Below are 7,500 nucleotides of genomic sequence, written 5' to 3' on the forward strand. Positions count from 1 at the left end.
GCTTTAACCCCCTATACTTGTATTCAACTCTAACATCTGCCGCCCACCTTCCCACCAAGCTACAGAAAATGTCGCTGGAAGACGACCCGGAAGTGTTCCTCGATCTTTATTAGAAGATGGGTGAGGAGTGTGGCTGGCCGCGGGCTGAGTGGCCGGTACGAACCTTTCCACTGCTGTCAGGTGAAGCACAGATCGCCCACAGCAGTTACCGGCCCAGAATCTCCTGAAGTACATTCACCTGAAGCGAGCTATCATCATGCGGGCAAGCAGCAACCCGGAGCAGCAACGTCATCGCTTTCGCTCTATGGAGCTGGCTGAAAGCGGCCGGCCATTCCTGTTCGCCCAATTGCTTTGTGACGCCTGCCGCAGATGGCTGGTGCAGGGTGGCCGAACCACAGCCCAGCTGGTGGATGCTGTGGTACTGGAACAGTTTATCACCTGCCTCCCTCCGAGTGGGTCTAGTGCCATCAGCCAGACGATCTGGAGACGGCCATCCGGCTGGCGGAGGATCACCTGGTGGTAAAGTCCAGGGTTGGCGAAATAATTTTTCTCTCTCTTTTCCCCCTGTTCCCAGAACCAAACTGCGGGGACCACCCATTCCAGCACCTTGAATGTGGTGCTCCAAGCCAGATCCACTGAGCGTCCCAAGATGGGCGGGCACCAGTCAGGATGGAGGGGAGGAGCCACAACCCGTGGCAGCTTCCCAGACAGTGCCAGGTTTCTCTCCAGTTTAATCAGTTGGTCCTGCTGGCCCCGGGGGTATAGAGGGAAGATCTGGGCCGATGCATTGGCTCTGCGGGCACAAGGTTAGCGCAACAAAGAGTTGCTCCGTGAAGGAGGTGAGTGCGTTAATCCACGTCCCCGCCACTCCAATCATGGCCCCCAGTCGCGACGCACTATACCGATTACCAGTGAGTATAAAAGTGGGTACATACCAAGCTTTGGTGAATTCGGGGTGTAACCAGACATCCATCCACCAAACCCTGCTTCAAGACTCAGCATTGAAAACGAGCCACACGGTAAGGGTAGGTGTGTGCACGGGGATGTAATTCACAACCCGCTAATGCCAATAGACATTCAATTCCTGTGTAAAAAGCATAGTGTCCAGGTAGCAGTTAACCCGCACCTCAAACACCAGCTAATTCTAGGAATCAATTGGCCTGGACTTAATAGATTATTAAGGGTCTTATGTGCGGGTGTTTTTTGAAAGAAGAAATCGCTGGATAGGGGGGATGCCGTTCAGCTGAAATCTCAAGCAGTGACGTCGCATACTGACTCAGGAAAAGGGCCGGGAGTTTCCCCGTAAAGACTTTTGTAAAGACTTTCCCCGGGCGCAGTCGCTTGACGACACACTGAGACATGCACTCGAAAGAGTGCAGGTTATAGATGGGCAAAACCTCTAGTCTGATCAGCCTCTTTCCTATCCATATTTTGCGATCATTAATGACAGGTTGTATCAAGTGACCCAAGACGCTCAGAAAAAGTAAGGTACAACCCAATTATTAGTACCAAAGAGCCGTGGGGAAATGCTTTTCCAGGCGGCTCATTTTAATCCTATGGTTGAACATGTAGGTCAGGCGGCCACACTAAATCGCCTCATGACCCGATTCTTTTGGCCAGGTATTTACGGTGATGTCAGCAGAAGGTGTGCTTCATGCGGCAAATGTCAGCTGGTGAATCCACCGGCCACCTCAAAAGGGCCATTATGACCATTACCAATTATGGAGATCCCCTTAAAGAGAATTGATATGGATCTCATGAGGCCATTAGAGTGATCCGCACGTAGGCACTGGTTTGCATTAGTTCTAATGGATTATGCAACCCGATACCCGGAAGCAGCAGCGCTTCATAACATCTCAACAAAAAGCGCTGCGGAAGCTCTGTTTCGTGTAAATTCGTATAACTTACACTTATTTCGTATAATAAGTGGGAATTCCCAAGAAGATTCTCACTGATCAAGGCACCGCGTTCATATCACGCACCATGCGCGAGCTTTACGGGTAACTGGGCGTTAAATCTATTGGCACCAGCATCTACCACCCACAAACAGACAGGCTGGTGGGAAAGGTTTAATCACACGCTTAAATCCATGATCCATAAGTTCTTTCACGAGGATGCGAAAAATTGGGATAGGTTGTTGGAGCATTTATTATTTGCTGTGCAGGAGGTTCCCCAAACCTCCTCTGTGATTTCCCCCTTTAAGCTTTCTTTATAGCAGAGAGCCCTGAGGGGTTTTGAAAGTTGTTAGATGTCAGCTCCTTGACATCCGGCACCTCCAACGTGAATACTTTGATGTGTTCTCTGTTGTACTAACCTGATTCAGCACCATATTGAGACCGAACCGGGCATGGTCGTTAGGACCTGGTTGTATCGCTTACCTGAACACAAGATAAAGTAGTTCAGGAAGAATTAAGTAACATGCTGAAAATGGGTGTAGTAGAAGAATCCGACAGCAACTAGGCCGGCCCGATTGTCTTGGTACCTACTTGGCTCGGTCCGGTTCTGTGTGGATTAAAGAAAAGTCAATGCTGTGTCAAAATTCAACACATATCCAATGCCGTGTATGGACAAGTTGCTCGAATGGTTAGGCGCTTATCGATATTACTCAACATTGGATTTGAAAAAGATATATTGGCAGATTCTTTTAATTCCAATGTGCCGCGAAAAAAAAGCCTTCACAACGTCGTTTGGTTTACACCAATTTGTGACACTTCAGTTCGGGCTGTTCAGGGAATCGGTGACGTTTCAGTGTCTGTACTCGGCCCTCACACAGCATATGCCGCTACTTATATAGATGACATCATCATTTTCAGTAATACTTGGCAGTGGCATATGCAACATCTGAGGGCAAATATCTGACAATAGCTCTGAGACGGGCCAGGCTCACGGCCAACGAGAAGAAGTGTGCAATTGGGCGAGTGGAGGTAAGGTATCTGGGCTTCCACTTGGGTCATGGACAGGTGCAGCCCCAAACTGATAAGACTGCAGCAATTGCAACCTGTCCGAGATCTAAGACCAAAGAAAAGGTAAGACAGTTTTTGGGACTGGTGGGATATTATAGGCTTGGGCAGCAGGCTGGCTGGCTCCCCGGCCAGAGGCGGGCAGTGGGGTTATGTGGAGGGGTAAGCATGATCGAACACCCAATGAGGGGGGGAGAGCATGCTTGGAGCTTGACGGCTAACCAGCAGGCCAATCTGAAATAATAACGTACGCACGCTCGCACACACAGCTACGCGTGTTGTGTATTTATAAAAATAAAAATATACTACTTACATTATATCGCCGCCCCTGTCTTCTTCTTTCCACACAACAACAAACTTTATCACAGTATGATGCAGTTAATGACGTGTGAGAATTTATTTGTTGTTTTGAGATTGCAAACAGAGCAGCCTACAAACTCTCTGTGAGTGTTGAAGCTAGCTTCTGCTGATAAAACAGCAAACTAACTTCAGTAAACTTTCTTTTTAATTGAATTTCTGACTTTGGCTCTTCTTTTTGGAGTAAGATTTGTTTCTTTATTATTCAAACAAAAATATTTAGTTTTAAAGAAAAATTAAGTTTGTAGTAATAAAAAAATAAAATATTTCAAATAAAAAAACACGTTTAATTAAAAAACTTATGTCAATGATAATAAAAAATATTTTGTATTGCAAAAGATAAACTATTGCCATGTTATGCAGTATCCAACAGATTATTGAATTTTGTGTGCTCATTCACTTTGCTTTCGGTTTTGTTTCATTTTTGCAGATCTAAAATCTTTGCTTTTGGGTTAAAAAGTTTTGTGAGTTGAAAACTGCAGCTCAGTGGGTTCGATCTTCTGAAACGCCTTATTCTATTGGTCAGTTTTGATTAAGGTCACAGGTTGGCCACGTCCATTACATTTTCGCACGGTTGGAATGGACTCCCTGCTGTAACAGGAGCGAGCTATGGCGACAGGTCTTCTTTAAGGAAAGTTAACTGAAACTGTATAATAACTTGTATATTCCATCCACATTTCCCATCTGATTATGAGTGCTAGTTTTAAACTCTGTCTAGTCTGTGATTGTTTTTATATCTCTCGATTAACTAACATTAGCTTTCGGTCATCAGTACTTTACAGCTGCAAATGGCAATGCAAGGACAGTGTATTTTGGAAAAAATACATTGATGTTCCATTGAAATCAGGCTTTTTGTCTGTAGATGATGGCCAGGTGTACAGTAGGTCTGCACACAGACTGGGATACAATATCGGGAGCCCGTTAATCTTCAGTTAGTTTCCACTCAAGAGCTACTGTCTCTTTGAACTGGAGCATCATATTTTAGTTAACATATATTTATATGTTAACTAAACATATTAATGCATTAGTTAAAAATTATGGTGAACGAGTTTGTTTAGCATAAACTTTGATAACATTAACTCATGTTTTATTGTATCTCCTTATATTTACAGCTTGATGTAATTAGCCAATGTTTATGGACACATACAATAAAGCATTTGTTCACTGACTAGATAACATAACTAAATAAATATGTCAATAGTCGCTCTTCTAAAAACAGTTCGGTATGGTTACGGTTATTTCTCCACTGAGCCTGGAACAGTGCGGCATGATTACAAACCTTTCTTGGCCCGGAAGTCTTGGCACAGTTAGACAACCGTGCTGAACTGTGCCGATAGATTCTGTATGTCAGGGCTCGAAAATAACTTTTTGACCTGGTAGCACCGGTGCTTCCAACTAAAAATATTTAGGAGCACCAGAAAGAACGTAGGAGCACCCACCAAAAATGAATGAGCACCACTACAAATTGTATATTAAGGGGTTTAGTGCATTTGAAAACAACATCAACAAGGACTAACAAAAACCAAAAACAACTATCTAATTAATTCTGTAATGACTTATCAATATTTGTGCAAAACAAAGATCTAATAATTATTAAATATTAATGATGACGATGATGACAATAATACTAACATTGAATTACACTTCTTATACTCAGGGTTCTTGCACCATTTTAAAAGTAAAATTTTGTGGTTTTTAAGACCTTTTTAAGACCTCAACAAATATAATTTAAGACCCAAAAATTATATAATTTCCTTGGAATAGGCTACTCATTTTAATGTTTACGTTAGATTAAAATAAATTGTGCCTCGTCACAGTATGGATAACCCGCAGTACCTGTCTTTTGGGTGTCTGGTGGTGAAATGAAACTGTTATAGCTGACTGTGAGGGGGCGTCTGAACTAGAGCTGTAATCAGGCTATAAAAGGTAGGCGCGACAGAGCCCGAACCCGACAGGTACAATTTGATTGACAGCTTTTTAAAAGCCTGAACCCGTTTATAGCCCGACATTATCCAAATGTGCACATGCACGTAGCCCTTTTGTCTTTTTTCATGAATGAGTTGTGTATATGCGTTAACATTACTTATCCATAACACAGGCTACAGGCCAAGTTGGAACAAAAAATAAATAAAATAAGCCCCCTGTAACATCTTAACATCTCAACACTCTAAATAGGCCCGGGTACATACACTTAACGTTTAAATTGGCCACAACACCAATAAAAATAAGTCTTTCATAGCAAATAAATTAAAATAAATAATAAATGATGATGAATATTTGGCAATAACGAAATTAAGATAAAGGCTCAGTGGGATTTGTTTTGCCACTTCTCTTCACAATAAGGCGATGGTGAAGCTGAATAAAAAAAGAATAATGCCAGCATTAGCCTGTATACTCTGCATACATTATGATTTTATTAATATTTAGTTATAATTTGAAATTCTTTACTCATCAAGATTAGGTTATGTGTTTTAGTGGGGTAACATTATTGAATCCACTGTAAATGGCTTTAGCGCAGTCCTGCGCTCACTGAGCAGCACTGAACACCTTTTCTCTGCTGCTGCTACTGGCCGGGATACACTACTGATCCGGCCAATTTAGCATGTTTTGGGTAGGATTGTTTGTTCATCTTCCACCAGTTAAGAACATTCATTTCATTTTCCATGACAGCGGTTTTAATGCAGCGAGTGGCCTCGTCATGTCCTGTCAGCTCGCTGGACACTGCTCCAGTGCTCTACCGTAATACGCAGTGTATGAGCGACCGCCAAAATACCTTTACATACCAGCGGCTAGAATGACTGTTCGAATAAAACAGGCGGCTGGCCTGTTCGCTGACATGATTCGCTCTTTTTGACATCCCTGTCATCATTTGATTCACCTTTGCAGGGATGGATTTCAATGTTGTAACAAACAATTTGATTACTTCCTCGCGCTAATCGAAATGCATCACATGACTGTTCATTTACTGCGCAAGCCTAAGCCCGGCACGACCCCGTCTAAAATTAAAGAAATAAAGTCTGAACCCAACAAAGATCTTCAGCTCTAGCCTGAACTAGAAACATTTTTAGGTCAAGCTGCAAACAATGCAGGGATTAACCTGGACCCGCTATGAGTAGCTGCTGCAACGTCCAGCCGCTGCTTTCCTCCTTTCATGCGATACTCGATGACTTTGAGCACCATGGTCCCTAACGAAAAAGGTCTTTTTGCAGAATTTACACATTGCCTCTTTGCCACGTCGTTAAATTTACATTCTCTCATCTTTGCATTTTGAACCTCACATTAACAACCGCGTAATGACAGCATGCAGGTGCAGACCGGCGTCAGCGTCTGTACTCTGTATCCGACCTACCGCAATAAGCTAATAAATCCTGGAGACTGTCATTTCTCTCCTGTTTCACATACTGAATTGATCCACTTTTAGATGTTTTATGGTGGACCACTGTGCTTCCCTATCGTCATTAAGCAGACCGGCTGAAAATTTAGTACCTACAGCCACTTTACAGTAAAATTTAAGACAATTTAAGACCTTAATTTCCCGGATTTTAATTTAAGACATTTTAAGACTTAAGGACCCGCGGGAACCCTGATACTGCCTTGAATGTGTTTGAATTTGAGTTATGTGCTATAAAAAGTCCAACTGTTACATTATGAAAAATAAATTTATGGTTTGCATCAAACAAAAATGAAGAATTGCAGTAAGAAATGTTTATTTTGCATTATTGTTTTTAATATGCATGTCAATTTGATAAATAATATTTCTGCAACAAAACAAAGGAAAGACTATAATAAATCATTCAATATAAGGCTAAAAGCAGCAAAGCAGTCATCAGTAACTAATAATATACATCTCAAGAAAGAATAGACAAAAGCAAGAAAAGTCTCACTTCTATGACTCTTTATAAGTTTTGGTTTGGGTTTGTGTCATTTTAAATGCTCAGTCTCATTATGCGCTCATTTACAGTTTTCTGTGTTTGTGGGAAAAAAGCAGGCAAGTCAGCCGACCAGGGCAGAGCAGGATTCTCACAATGACCACCAGCACAATACCACTCTTTGTTTTGAGCCGCAGATTCAGTTTTAACTCAGTAAAGGCGAGCTTCTTTGGCAATGGTGTGTGCAGTGTTAGATTTTACATTTATAGCGGACATTTGCGCTGAACACGCAGTGAATAACGCATCGAGATTCG

General features: G+C 42.4%; 1 protein-coding gene and 2 long non-coding RNA genes across 9 annotated transcripts in view; 2 read left to right on the forward strand and 1 right to left on the reverse strand.

Annotated features, from left to right (window-relative positions):
* The window catches only part of LOC147832527 (uncharacterized), an 845,986-nt gene that overhangs the window by 497,275 nt on the left and 341,211 nt on the right, over positions 1-7,500 (forward strand). The gene's annotated exons all lie outside the window — the stretch shown is intronic.
* The window catches only part of ints8 (integrator complex subunit 8), a 158,695-nt gene that overhangs the window by 10,903 nt on the left and 140,292 nt on the right, over positions 1-7,500 (reverse strand). The gene's annotated exons all lie outside the window — the stretch shown is intronic.
* LOC147839580 (uncharacterized) overlaps positions 4,971-7,500 on the forward strand; it is a 175,132-nt gene continuing 172,602 nt past the window's right edge. The window contains exon 1 of the long non-coding RNA XR_015516651.1: positions 4,971-5,243. This is a non-coding gene — a long non-coding RNA (uncharacterized LOC147839580). The remainder of the gene's footprint in view (positions 5,244-7,500) is intronic.

Source organism: Danio rerio, chromosome 19 (genome assembly GCF_052040795.2).
Source record: "Danio rerio strain M-AB ecotype USA chromosome 19, GRCz13ab, whole genome shotgun sequence".
NCBI classification, from domain to species: Eukaryota; Metazoa; Chordata; class Actinopteri; order Cypriniformes; family Danionidae; genus Danio; species Danio rerio.